Source organism: Arvicola amphibius, chromosome 2 (genome assembly GCF_903992535.2).
Source record: "Arvicola amphibius chromosome 2, mArvAmp1.2, whole genome shotgun sequence".
Taxonomy (NCBI): Eukaryota; Metazoa; Chordata; class Mammalia; order Rodentia; family Cricetidae; genus Arvicola; species Arvicola amphibius.
This window is the reverse complement of record NC_052048.2, coordinates 54983461-54998519: the sequence shown is the minus strand read 5'-3', so window position 1 is coordinate 54998519 and position 15059 is coordinate 54983461. Positions and strand designations below refer to the sequence as shown.

At 43.0% G+C, this 15059-nt stretch overlaps 1 long non-coding RNA gene across 1 annotated transcript in view; it reads left to right on the top strand.

Moving 5' to 3' along the window:
- Nucleotides 1-15059, top strand: part of LOC119807697 — a 171846-nt gene that overhangs the window by 118413 nt on the left and 38374 nt on the right. The window contains exon 4 of the long non-coding RNA XR_005284334.1: nucleotides 7660-7956. This is a non-coding gene — a long non-coding RNA (uncharacterized LOC119807697). The remainder of the gene's footprint in view (nucleotides 1-7659; nucleotides 7957-15059) is intronic.

Sequence of the window (15059 nt, the reverse complement as noted above, 5' to 3'; positions counted from 1 at the left end):
TGGAATTGAGGCTATTACTATTGAGAATTATCATTGAACAGTGTTTACTAGTCCTTGTTATTGTTATGGTATTGTTTTCTTAGAATTATTTTGAGTAACAGTTCTGATGTTATTTATTCCTTGTGATTTTTTGGGTGTGTTTAATCTTCACTTCAAACAAATATTTCCTTCCATTATCCTCTGTATAACTGTTTTAAGTTTATTCCTTAAATTTCTTTTTATAATGGAATGTTTTTTCTCTCTCTTTGATTGTAAGTGATAGTTTTTACTAGGTATAGGAGTCTGGGGCTTACGCCTGTGGTCTTCTAGAACTTGTAGAGCATTAATCTTGGCCCTTTCAGAGTTGAAATTCCCCATCGAGATGTTAGGTGTCATTCTGATAAGTCTGTTTGTATATGTAACTCAGTCTTTTTTCCTTTCAACTTTTAATATCCTTCCTTCATTCTGTATATTTAATGTTTGTATTAATATATACTATGGAGAATTTTTTGGGTGCTGTCTTAATGTTGCTCTGTATGCCTCTCATATCTTTCTTAACAGACATCCCTTTCTTCAGAGGTCTGGCCATGTATATCTCTAGCTCTAGTTTTAGACCTTGTTTCACATGGCCCTAAAGCCCAGTGGTGGTTGGGTAGCTGACATTTGGGTGGGCATGTAATCTGACTCTGGAAATTCCTACTTGAGATTCTGTTTCAGACATCAGGTTCAGATGTCAAGTGGCCTAAGATAGGCAGAGTGAGTGGGGTTTCTGATGCATGATCAAGTGGGGCTGTACATTGGGCCTGTGTGACTCTAGTTAGTGCTCCAGCTTCAGATTCCAAAGGTCCTATACCATGTAGTGGGAAGGGTCTCAGACCTCTTGATTACCTGTCCTGTCATTGCTCATCAGTTCCTTGTGACCTCTTCAGTATGTTTGCCCTTTTCTTCAGAGTGAAGCATTCCTTCTAGAATTGGCTTTGAAATCACAAAGTTTTTTAGTTTGTTTTGTATGGTAAGTTTTTATTTCTACTTCAATTTTAATTGGTAGTTTTGCTGAGTAAAATAGTTCATGTTTAGAATTATGGTCTTTCAGGACTTGAATACTCTTTTCAGTTCCTTCTGATTTTAAAGATTTGTATTAAGTAGTCAGGAGCTGTTTTGATAGACCTTTTTTTTTTTTTTTTTACAAATGACTCAGTCTTTCTCTCTTGAATCTTTTAATATAGTTTCATTATTCTGAATCTTAGTATTTTATCCATTATTTGTTGTTGAGAACTATTCTGTAGACCTCCTTTCTCTGCATAGGCATCTCTTTCTCTAGGTTTTGGTAATTTTTTTCTATGATTTTACTATAGATATATCCTATGCCCTTGCTATAACTTTTCATGGTATTCTCAAACTTTCCCATGTTCCTGTCACATCTTTTAAAAAGTTTTTTTGCAATGTATTGAATGAGCAATTTCCTCTACTTTATTTTTTGTTATTGACTCTTATTGTTCACATGATCCATTTTATTAGTGAGTCTTTCCTCTGTGCTTTTTAATTGGTTTATTGAATATTTAATTTCAGCATTATTGATGTTGTGGTTGAATAAAAATAACCTCCATAGCGTGAAATATTTGAATGCTTAGTCATCAGAGAGTGGCACTTCTTGGGAGGGATTAGGAGGTGTGGCCCTTCTAGAGTGGGTATGGCCTTGTTGAAGAAAGTGTGTCTCTGGGGGTACGCTTTGGGGTTTCAAAAGTTCAAGCCAGGCCCAGTGTCTCTCTCTTTCTGCTGCCTCTGGATCTATATGTAGAACTCTCAACTACTTCTCCAGCACAATGCCTAAAAGCTGCCATGTTCCCTGCCATGCTGACAATGGACTAAAAGCTCTGAAACCATCATCAATGCTTTTTTCCCCTAAAAGTTACCATAGTTATGGTTTCTCTTCACAGCAATAAAACATTGACTAAGGTCATTGAAGTCTGAATTTTCTTTAAAAATTCAAACTCTATTTTCATACCTTGGATTGGTTTCCTCATTTCATTCATCTCTTTGTTTTTGTCTTCTTTGAGTTGCATATTAGCTACTTCACTGTTGCTGCAATAAAGCACCATGCCAAACGCAACTTCTGTAAGGAAGGGTTTACTTGGACTTGTGGTTCCAGAGAGATAAGAGTCCATTGTGGTAGGGAAGCCTCAGTCATGACAGTGTGAGTAGCAAGCTAAAGCTCATATCTTGAATCACAAGTACAACACAGAGAGAACAAGCTGGGAATAACATAGGTCTTAAATTCTAAAACCTTCCCTCCAGTGATATAATTCCTCCAACAAGGCCACACCCCTAAATCTTCCTAATGCTGTGATTCTTTAATACAGTTCCTCATGGTGTGGTGACCTCCAACTGTAAAATTAATATCATTGCTAGTTCAGAGCTGAAATTTTCTACTGTTATAAATCGTAATGCAAATATTTTTGGAGGTTGTAGGGATCATGACCCACAGTGGGAACCACTACCTTAAAGCACCCCAAATGCCACCAAGAACTGGGGACCAAGTACTCAAATGCCTGAGATGATGGGTGGTATTTCATTTCAAACCATTCAAGTTGTTTGACCATACTTATAATTATATTTTAATTACTTTTTTGTAAATTCTTCTTCCATCTTATTTTCATTATTGATCATGACTGTAGAATTGGTATTTTTTTGGAGATGGCATTTTATTTTTTTAATGTTTTTATTTCTTTATTGGGGGTTTGCATATCTGAAGTTAATTTGTTCATTGAGTTTTTCTTTTTTTGTTTTCTGTGTTTTTTCTCCAACTTACCCTCTTTCAGTAGAGGTGTTTGCAGTGTTCATGATGAAGTTAATTCATAGCAGCATTGGGATATTGGTTTCCTCTGTTTGTCTATCCAGGTCTGTGGTTTCCTTGCTACAGACTGGTTCCTTCATCAGTTTAGTCCAGGAACCTGGAATAAATTTTCTCTGGCAGTGTGGACTTGTCTTGTGACTCAAGGCTGGATGGAACAACTGAAGGGTTCTAGTCAAAGAGCTGGCAGGACTCTGGAACTCTGAATCATGTATGAGAGCCAAAGGTTCTCTCATTGAGATCTGGCAAGTACCAAAGGGAGGGAAAGGGGCTGAGAGAAGATGGCTATCCCTGGCAAGCAGTTGTAGGACTTGTTCTACTTGGTCTCCTACACCCTTGGGTCCCTACCACATGTGGTGGCTACAGTGTTCCCAGTAGCAAGCTACAATTTATTCCTTATCATAAGGAAACTACCCAACACTTTTGTCGCTACCCTTTCTCTCACTAGGTCCTCCCCCATTGATTCTCAAGTTTGAGGTTCTTTAAAAGGAGAACTAACCACAGCTCTCTAGTGTGGACTTGTTAGACTGGCATGTGGATGTCTAATGCAGAGTTGATACAAGTAATTATACAAGTCAAATGAAATTAGAGAATAGATAAGAGCAGACAGATAAAATAGATAAAATGAAATCCGAGAATAGATAAAAGCAATGCAAAGATCTGAACTGCACGTTTGTTAAATATAGACACCAAGGTTGTTTTGCTTAAACACGGTGACTGCTTGCTTCATGAGTATCGTCATGGCCAATGCTTTTAAAATAGCTCTTCTGAAACCCCAAATTGGAGGTGATGAGCCCCTTTCTTCTCACTCTTTTTTGAACTGCGGAGAAAATTGTATCCAACTTGAAATTCATTTATGAAGTCAATCTCTAATCTATGTTTCTAGCTTTTAGGAAACATTATATTTTCAAGAGAATAAACTCAGACGTGAATAAAGACACCCCATAGGATATCTGTTGCTTTGTAACAAGTAGTCTCAAACTTAGGGACTTACTATAGAAATGATCCTTCATTCTCTCTTAGTTTCGGTTGGTCAGGAGTCCAGAGGGGTGCTTGGGCTCTGGTTTTCAGAGGATAAGTGAAGCTTCCATAACCTTAAGTCTTTGTCAGTCATATGCTTGATGAATGGACTACCCAAGTGTGGACAGCCGGGGCTCTTCTAGAAAACTCTAAGCAGTCTCTGCATTTGACCTATGCACATGGATGGCCTCAGGGAGAAACATTTTTATATGGGCTCAAGTGAACCCTGCCAGCTTTCAAGGGGAGGAAATTAAGCTTCATCTTTTGAGGTGAAAGGCATGAGAAAATGTGTAATATATTTTGAAATCTCAAGAATGCTTAAAAATTATGAGGCCACGCTGAATTTTAAGGATGCCGTCTATATGATTCATTATAGACCAGGTCTTTGTTAGGGTTTCTACTGCTGCTGTAGAACACCATGACCAAAAACAACTTGGGGAAGAAAGGGTTCATTTCATCTTACACTTTCAGGTAACATTCTATCACAGAGAGAAGGCAAGGCAGGAACTTAAGCAGGACAGAAACCTGGAGTCAGAAATGAATGCAGAGGCCATGGAATAATGCTGCGTACTGGTAGGCTTCTCATGGCTTGCTCGTATTTCCTTCTTATAGCACCCAGGACCACCATCCCAGTGGGGGATTATCATCTACACTGGACTGGGACCTTCCTTGTCAATTATCAATCAGGATAATGTATCTGGCTTCAAAGTTTAATCTGGTGGGAGCATTTTCTCAATCGATGTTCCTTTTCTCAAAGGACTCTAGCTAATGTCCAGTTGATAAAAACTAAGTGAGACAGACTACTTCTTACTGCAGAAGGACACATGCTATACCGGCCAAGGTCAGTCCTCTGTAAACTATTGTTTTAGATGGCTGACATTGAGTGCAAGTTGATTTGATCACCTGTGAAGACTGTACCTGAGCATCAGACTGGAGGTTCTATGCATGAAATCCTCTCACCAATTAACAATTCCTTTCTGTATCTTTGCATCTGGGGCTCTATGGGGGGGGGGAAATTTTATATTTAGCAACCTACATAGTTTATATATTGTTCAACCATCTGTGAACTCTAGAAGGAGCCTCACCCTAAATGTCCCTGTGGCTGGAGAGCTTGTGCTCCATATTCTCCACCGTTTGTCACACCAGGTCCATGATGGGTGGGATGACTGTACTATCCCCCAAGGAAAATGGCAAGGGTGGCGAGGAAGGCATCTTGCCTCCCATGGACCATCGGATGGACTACGACTTTCTCTATATTGTGAGGGTATCTTCTTGGAAGAAGATGCAAAGGCTTCCTTAGAGTTCTTGACTCCTGAACACTAGAGCTTGTCTCCTTCCACCTGGCCTCCCCATCATTGTCTTGGGAGAAGTCTACTTCTTACCTTGAGATAACCAGGTTAATAACTAAGACAGGACCTAAAAATCCACCAGAATGTCACTGTTATCTGTGCTGAGTGTCATGTTAATGAAGAGTTCACATTAAAATACTTAGGTGAAAGTGCAGAAGCTTGACTCCCTAGAGTGGATGCAGGCTCCTCAGATGGAGAGGGGTCCTGGGCTCCTTATAGGACCATATACGTACTCTCTGATTTCTGAACAGTGGAATGACCCATAAAACTTGGTGAGAGAGGGAGGCATTTTCACGACAGTAGATGCTGGCTAAGTGATCAGGAAGTTGTTTCGAGATGTATCTGTTGTATCTATAGTGATGGTGTCTGCTGAACAAGTGGGTGCGTGGAGCAGGTTGTGTATATTGCAAAACAAGAGGTGTGCACTGGAGAAGATGCTAGGTGCCAGGCCGTTTAACATGAAGGAAATCATTCTCATTCTCTCTCTCTCTCTCTCTCTCTCTCTCTCTCTCTCTCTCTCTCTCTCTCTCTCTCTCTCTCTCTCTGTATGTGTCTCTCTCTGTCTCTCTCTGTCTGTCTCTCTCTCTCTCTCTCTCTCTCTCTCTCTCTCTCTCTTCCAGCCCCAGTTTTCCCATCAGGTTTACTGACATTGACACTAACTTCCAGGTACAGCCCGAGTTGTCACAGTTCTTAAACTAATGATAGAGGCACAGTTTCAGTCTCTGCTACCAAAAAGGCAATGTTATGTTGTGGTTGAAAACCTGGTTCACGCTACTTCATTTGAATCCCAGGGTAGACTTTTGAAGTTTTCTGGATGTCTTCCCTGTACTGTAAAGCAGGGTTTATAGCAGGACTTAGCCCAGAGCATGGTGAAGGAGGTGAGATGGAGACCCAGGAGAGCAGGAAGCACCCCAAACGCAACAGCAGTGCTTGGTGCATGCTGCTTCCTGTAAGTGATGAAAGCGTAGTAACTTCTCCCTCCTTTTCGCTCACCCATGAATGAAGGGTGTTTCTGAAGCCAGCTTTCCCTCACTTTTGAGCGCCACTCCTGCACTTACATGGAGCATGGAGGCTGAGAAGGGGCAGTGATATAGGGCCCCATCCTCATGAAGTGAGCCGGGTGCTGGCCTTGACTGCAACATGCAAACTTCTAAGCCACTAACAATTCTGTCCCCATGGTGGCTGCTGTAGAATGTCCAGCAATGAAGATGTGACATGTGCCTTTTGTTGGAACTCAGTAGTACTTCCAGAACTCCATTTCAGATGTTCTTTGTCCATTTAGAGGTGTGACAGGGACCAAGAAAGATGAACCAGGCTGTGGGTACAACCATTCCAATTGTAATCTTCCTATTGATTCTAACCAGAATGACAAGACTATATGGAATAGCAATGGAGACTTAAATAAAAGGGAGAAGAGTAAATGGGTCTATTATGACAGGCAACAAAAGTTCTGGGAATGTGTTGGTCTCATGGAAGGATCCAGTGAATTCCTTGACTTCCAACTTGGCCAGTTCGTATTATGCTACTATTTTTATAGGGGCTGTTCTTGTGCAGATTCCACCTCACTTTCCTTCTGTTTTGATTTCTTTTGAAAGTTTAGGTGCACTTGTATGCGTGTGTATGTATTTGTGTGTATATGTATGTGTATTGTGTGCATGTATGTATATGTATGTATTGTGTGTGTATATGTGTGCATATGTGTGTATGTATGTGTGTGTATGAATATGTGTGTTTGTGTGTATGTATGTGTTTGTGTGTGTGTGTGTGTGTGTGCAGATAGATGGACTCCAAGCTGACCCTAGGACTCTTAGTTAATCACTCTCCACCTTATTCACTGAGGCAGAGTCTCTCCATTACCCCCCAGAGCTTGCAGCTTCAGCTAGTTTAGTTAATCAGCAGTCGCTGGGGTCCTTGTCTTTGTCTCCCAAGCATTTGGATTTCAGGCAGGCGCCACACCCACCTGGTGTTTCTGTGGATTCCAGAGATTTCACTCACATCCTCATACTTAGACAGCAATCGCTCTACCCATGGAGCCGTCTCCTAGCCCTTCCGCTTAGGTGTACACAGTCATGGGCAGCAAAAGTGCTACAGACCATCCAGTGAGTTTCCAGGAGATTTTCATGAGTTCAGTATGAATTACGTGCTGTTCTCTGAGAAAATGGAAACAGCACCCTGATTGGCTGGCCATACCCAAACCCCTTAGGTGAAATAGAAGTATTGAATTCAGCCTTCACATTTTAGGAGGAGGGGAAAGGTTGGTGGCTTCAAAGTAAAATTGGAGCATTGTTCCCCCAAAAAGGCAAAAGGAAAGCCAAAACTGACAGATCCCATTCCAAGTGAGGGTTCAGGATGCAGGACATCAGCACACACACATGTAAAACCGTGAGCCAAGAAACGTTAGTGCAGCAGATGGGTAAACCTGATGTGGATGAGTTGGTTTTCTGTGTTCTTTTCTTACAGACAAGACCTCAAGGTTCATTCACCTGCCGAGCCTCTGGTAAGCCCTCTGCCCCGTGCCTGGTGCTATACTAGTAGCTGAGATCAAGGCAGTAGCAAGACCTTCAAGGCACCCAGATCTGAAGTCTACTTGAAAGCTGAACCATGCCACAGCCATGTTCTGTTTCCCTCCAGCTAGGATTTTCATTGTATCTCTCTCCTCCACTAAGACTGGGACCTGCTCACATCTTTCTGCATCCTAAGAGCATGTTCTTCCATGGAAGGCATGTTACGGAATGGGATGTATCATTGGAGACGCAGGTAAGAAATCTGAATCCAATGACCTCATCCAGCCCTCAGCAGCCTCCATCCTGGCTCTTGCCCCCACCACAGGTACAAGGACAAAAGGCCCATTGTCCTTAGAAGCCTATAGGATAAATGGAGAGCAAACGTGTCTTTGCTGGTTAATCTGCCTTGATAAGGAGTATTGTTTTATCTCCTGCCATCTAGAGGGTTTCAGGGGGTGAATTCTCCTGGGGACAAAGTCTGCCTTGTCTTTTACGACTCACTGAGACGATGAAATTGACCTTTCATATACTCTGTTCTTGTCACAGCTCAAGTGCCAAGGTGTTAGGGCACCTTGAGAATATTCTCCTTCCCCCCAAATCGGGTGTGCCATCTACGGAAATTCTGTGTGCGTCTCTTCAGTTTCACGTTTAATTTTTAAAATTAAGAGTGTAAGAGTAAATTCTGTTTATATGATAAACACAAAGACAGTACAGTGACTTGCCTCCTGCTCCCCAGCACCTCCTTCTACTTTTCCCTAGCGATGTCATTTGCATTTAGGGTTTGCTAAATGGGTGATAAGGTGGTACCAATACTCTATTATACTAATTATATTACATCCCAAGTACACGGTTTACTGTAGGTTCACTCTGCATTGTCCATGGTGCGCTTGCTCAGTATTATGACACATATCTACCACTGTATTAGAAATTATTTTTTTTGTTTTTTGTTTTTCGAGACAGGGTTTCTCTGCAGCTTTGGAGCCTGTCCTGGAACTAGCTCTTGTAGACCAGGCTGGTCTCGAACTCACAGAGATCCGCCTGCCTCTGTCTCCTAAGTGCTGGGATTAAAGGCGTGCGCCACCACTGCCCAGCTGTACGAGAAATTATAAAGTAGTCTTTCTACCCTCAAAGTCTTGTGTGCTCTACCAGCTCACCCACGTTCCCACCTCCCACTCTCCCCAGGCAGGTGCTAATGCTTTCCCGCTCTCCAGCTTTACCTGTTCCAGAATGTCATAGAGGTAGCATCATCCCAGTGGTTACTCAGTCCAGCATCTTTCACTTAGCATTGTGATAACCTTTGCCCCGCTTGTGTGACTTGATAGCTCATCTCTTTTTACTATTCCATAGTTTCTTCAGGTGCTAGGGATTGAACGCAGGGACTTGGCCAGATGGGCAAGTGCTATGCTGTGGAGTGACATCCGCACCTTTTTGACCAATAGCTTCTACCTTACTCTAAAAGCTTTTCATGTAACAACTGATATTCTTGGCTCTCTGTCCCTTTTTTTTCATTATTTCCTATGAGATAACCTAAGTTTCGAAAGGGCCTTATTGTATGTGGTATTTCAAAAACTAAAATGACTAAAAAAGAAATTTTAAGTGTTTTTGGTAAGGTAGAGAAACAGAGCAAACTCTAATATGTCAACTGTGATTCAACTACATTAAGTTGGCATGGGCTTCAGGCAGCATTGGTAAGCATGGCAATTGTATCCAGATGAATTTATATAGTCATATAATTATTGTTTCTCCAGAAATAAATGATCTCATGGGTTTTTTCCCCAGCAACATTGGAGGTCTCACTTATAGTAATTGCATTCACAAATTCACATTTGATACATGGATCCCACATTTTTCCTTTCTATTTATATTCCCAGAACGAAACGTACCTTATCTGTCTAGCAAAAGTAGTATGGTAAGAGGTGTTCCTGTCCAGTAATACTGGGACACTGAGGCTGGGATGGGAGCTTACTGTGGTGAGTACAGATCACAGAATGCCAGGCCTGATCTGACTGTCCTTGCCTTGCCCCGGAAAGACGTGTTCTCAAACGTCCATCTCTCCCCAAGACTTGGTGTGTTCACACAACTAGTAATAGTTCAAAGATGTTCTGGAGGTCAAAGGGGAAAACCTTTGGAGCGTATCAACAGCATAGGCAACAACAAAACCCCTCTGCAAACAGCAGTAATCCACGCAGGGCCTTTGGTCCACAGAGAAAGGAAGGGCTGAGTCCACTTAGGTGATTATTAAATTAGTCCTGACTATCCGCAGTGGCAAAAGTAGGGTGGATCCTGTCACAGATGTGTTCCTAGACATAGCTAAGTCTGTCCAGGAAGCCAGCTTCACTGAGGTGAAGGGAAACGAAAAGGTCAGGGGTCGTGTGAAATGGCACAGAATTGAGCACATCCCTTCTCCTTTTTGGAGTCAACCCCTGCTATGAGAGAGTCACTGATAATAGCTGCAATCTTCACTCTGCCTGCCTCAAAAGTCCCATTTCTGGAGCAAGTATAACAGAGAGGTCATTAGTAGACAGTGTGATTCCCAAGTAGGAGTGTGTGTGTGTGTGTGTGTGTGTGTGTGTGTGTGTGTGTTTACTTGTGGGGGGGGCAGAGATTGACTTTAGGGATTTTCTGAAACAGTCCCCCACTTCATTGTTTTGAGACCGGGTCTTTCACAGAATCTGAAGCCCACTTTGTGGTAAGACTGACTGGCTGCCTAGCATCAGAAATCTTCCTGTCTCCCGTGACTGGAATTGCAACTGTGCCCTAACATTCTAGGCTTTTAAAGTGTGTTTGAGGATTCTAAACTCAGGTCCTCATGCATGCATTGCAAGCACTTGCCTGTCTGAGCCATCTCTACAGCCCTTGTGCGTGTTTTCCAGATTTGGTTAAGAGTTAACTTGCGGTACTGAAGGATTCTGAATCAATCTTTGCATCTCCCCAATCCTCTTTCTCCTCTTATATAATTTCACCATAAGATACTAATAATACGAGAAATCTAAATCCCAGATTCCACATTATAAAAAGTGAGCCAGGAGTTCCTACATCTGTGCCTCTGCCAGTGGGCTCTTGACCCTCTGTGCTCCAGCTGGGGATCTTGTTTCTTCCTGTGTCGTTGCTGCTCTGCTTTCTCTGTGCCTCTGCATCAACGATGTCCTGAATTTGGCAGCTCTTATAGGGTGATGACCAGGAGGCAGCAAGCCCCACTGGCCTATTGTTCTTGCTTAGAGAAGGACAGTTTTACGTGCATTCCTGAATTACAGTTCCGTAAAAGAAGAGGTGGAGGAGAAGGAGGAGGCAGAGGAAAGAGATGTAAATCTCATAACACTCTAGACATTGAACATCATTTTTTAAATCATGATTTACACACTTGACTTTTGCAGAGCAAATTTGCTTTATCAATGATAGATTACAAACCCAGCACCAGCCTGACCCCTTACACCTTTGTATATCACAGCTATATTCACAGCTGTGAATCCTAGAAAGCATGCTTGAAGGGATTACGGGAAGGGAAGCCCTGGAAGACGGGAAGACAACGATATGATGCTGAGAAAGCTATCACCTAAAGAGATACCAGGAGGGCTCTACTACTGAAAACTACAGATCCCAGCAAAAGATGATCACCTGTTAGGGCTAGAAAGGAACTCAATTGTGTTTTTTACTGTTTTAAACAAAGCAATGGTGAATTAAGGTCCATTTAGCAGTCCCGTGCTAGAGTATCAGAAACGAGATAAACCTAGTGGTTAATGATCATAGATTGGGCAATGAGAATGGATTTGAAGCCAACTTGCACTTTGAATCATTCCTTTCAAGAAACCAATCCAACGCTCAAGCCCTGCGTGTGGCAAATGAGATAATGTTCATCTCAGTATTCTTGAAAATTTGATTTGATAAAATAAAAAACAGAAATGCTTAGTTCAGGTAGAGTTTTATGAATTGTTCCCTTTTATTCAAGTGTTAAGGATTCTGAATGAAGGGGCACACCGCACGGAGCACCATTGAACACTCTCACCCTAAAACCCCACATATCCTGAAGAAGCTGGGAAAGCCTGTCAGCATCAACATGGAAGATACTGTCTTAAATAAGCAAAACTTGAAACTGTGTGTGTTGGCACCCCCATTAAAGCAAGGATTTGGAAGTATGGCTTCTGATTATTTCTCCGGGACTTGGGTCAAAAGTGCATCATTATTAATGCTGTCGTCGTTGCTATTGAAAGTGGATTCCGTTTTCCATCAGTCCTAGTTACAGCAGCTTTCCCGGGACTCAAACAAAACAAGGCTCCCCCGCCCACTGGTGTGCAAGCTCTGCAAAGTACAGTCTTCTATTGTGACATGTATCCTGGCAGCACGCCACTGTCTGCCCAACCCTACTGTAGGGTCAGAACCATCCCCACGCCCTATCCACCCCCCAATCCCGTAAAAATCACTGAACTCTTGGGAAGGCACTAAAAACCTGGAAGAAGCATTCAGCATCTCTCTCGAGATGAGTAAACTACATGGAAGACTATGGGTATTTTATGATCTGTTATAGATGGATAATTCAAGGTACAGTTTAGTGGGGTTTTTTTTCTTAAAGTAAGAAAGCTCAGCAGTGAAACTCATTTTCCACAACTCCTGAATGGTTTTGCAATGAATCTGTAAACTTAATCAGCTTCCTCTGTTGAGGCAATCTCCCCCTAACTGTGTTCTTGTGTAAAACAGACATGATAACAAAAATACTCCATCTCTGGAAAGAAAGTGTGGACCTCCGTTACCCGGGTAGGAACAGTCTAAGACCCCGGTGAAAAGGAGCCAGGATTGTGCTGACTCCGGCAGGATTTGCCTTCTGGATAACTGTGCTCAGACTCTTCCTTCTTGGTCAGCGGTAGGACAATGAAAATCCTGAACTAAGTATCTCTAGACTGTATGGTCTAGTAGCTAAGGGGACTGCCAAGTAGATCTCGGGAAATTCCCACAAGACTTCACCAGAGCATCGAGAAACGATAGCAGAAACGAACGAGGAGACGAACTACAGAACCCGAATGTCTTGAATTCATCTCCTTTTCCTGGTCTCTAGGAGCTAATGCCCTCTTTTCCTTACCCTCCATGCCAATAATGGCGGGTTCAGAGGGGACCTGCCAGGAATGTTAACGCGGCTGATGACTGTCAGCTGGCAAAGCAACCTGGCGAAAAGGAGAGCAGGCTTAGAAGGTTCCTGTTCCTCTGTTCTTGGACAGAGTGACCTTCAGAGCTGCAGGGCCCGTTTGTGGGAGTCGGTGGGTGTGGCCTGAGAGGGAGATTCAACAATTGGAAGCTGACCTTTCAGAGTCGAGATTTTTTTCCATCCTGGAAAATAAGAACTTAGCATAGGAATTGAATTAGAAGTGGAAGGATTTCCCAGGGCTCTCATCTGTCACAGCTGCATCCACAAAGCCTGGCCAGGCCTTGCTCCTGTCCTTCCCGGCTAGGATTCCTGCTTAGCCCTCCTAGCTCTTGGCTGGGCGCTGAGATCCACAGAAGCACCTGAGATACACAAACTCAGCTGTAGTCAGGAGAAGCAGCCTCAGAATTGGAGGACGAATTGTGAAAACATTATTTCCCTGTAAATCGGATGCCCTCCTCACTCCCACAACAAAAGAACTAGTGTTTCTCAACGCTCTTGCCTCAGGCCCTCACCCGCCTGTGAATAGGGGCACTGAGGGGACAGGAACACCATAAAATCCTAGGTTCCCTCCTCTCAGCCTCAAGCTGTGGTTTCCCATTTCCTCCCACTGGACAGCTTCAGTATTAATTGCTCCCAAAACCAACAGTAAAATTTCACTACCATTCCTTGCAGGCAAAGAAAGCCTGGGGTCTTCTGGGAATTTTGGAGTGGGGCTTGCCGACCCTGGCGTCTCTCTCCTGGTTTAGACCCAAGCGGCGGGGGTTCCAGACAGTTCTTTGGTTTGGGGGAAGAGGCTCTCCACACAGAGTAGTCCAAAGCTGCTCATGAGAATTCACTAAGAAAGGCAAATTTCAGTTCATCAGAAGCCCCGGGACTTGGCTGGCTCCTTAGTGTGCTGAAAAAGCCTGCAAGTGATTTCAGTTCAGCTAAACCGTGAGGCTTAGTTGATCCAGGCGAGGCATTTATTTTCTCAGGACGCTTTCGACTTTTGCTGTTGTCCGTGTGGTCTTTCACTCCCTGTGGCGTGCTTCCTTTAGTCTTGGTCTGGCAGGCTCCTATAGAGATACCCTCTATATGTAAGTCACCATCATCCTTTCTACCTAAGTGAGTGAAATGTTCTCTAATTTGTGTCCTGACATTTGTGGCATCTACTAATAAATAAATTTTGGTAAAAAACCACCAAGTTCCCATGTTCTGTGCCAGGCTCAGAAATCCGAACATGCTTAACCTCAGCAAATGCTTTATATAGGATATTGTGAGGCTATAGTTCTGGTGTTCTGGTGATGGCAAATGAAAATGTAAAAATCGGTTAAAGAAATTAAAATTGTAGATGGTATCTGGGGCTCGAAGCCTCACCTCTGACATGTGCTGGCTCTCTTGACTGAGGTAGTGATTCGACCTCTTTCGCCATCATAGGTACTGCGGAAACACTGGTGATGTTTGCCGCCCCGTGGTTAACACAGTAGCTGGCCAGAGCAGATGCTGTGAATGCCCATTGCTGCTGCTGTCACCATCCTGGTCTTCTCATCATTAGCCGTATTCACTGTGACTGCAGCAGAGAAGACAGGCGAAAGCATCTGTGAAGTTGTGTTTTTGATGTTGTTTGTTGCTTTGTTTTATTTTGTTTTAGATCAAGGTTGTGGGCTTATCTCCTATACTTCCTGAAGCGCTGACACTTACTGTAGGCAACATTGACTTTTCATAAACTGTTTCATAAAACATACCAAAACAGTTGTCGACGCCTTCTGAACATTGCCTTCCTCGATTGCCCAGGATCCATTACTGCCAAGAGTCCCGGCTGAGTCATCTAAAGTGATATTAGATCTGCCCACATTACCCTGCTTATAACCTCTTTGAAGCTGGACCTCTGGTTCGTATTAGAATATTAGAAACTGTAACTTGGTTTCATATTAGAATCATTTAGGACACTTTCAAACGAAGCCTGCTCCTGCATCCCTCCAAGACTCGGGTTCAGCCGGCGTAGTGTGTGACCTGGACTGTGTCCCCCAGTTCATCCCAACGGGCAGCACTACTCCACTTTCTGTTTTGTAAATTCTTCTGTATGTTCCAGGATATGTGTGGGAACACACGCGTGTCCATATATGTACGCTTTTGTATGGAGGCCAGAGCCTCCGGGGTCATTTCTCAGTATATGTGTGGGAACACATGTGTGTCCATGTATGTACGCTTTTGTATGGAGGCCAGAGCCTCCGGGGTCATTT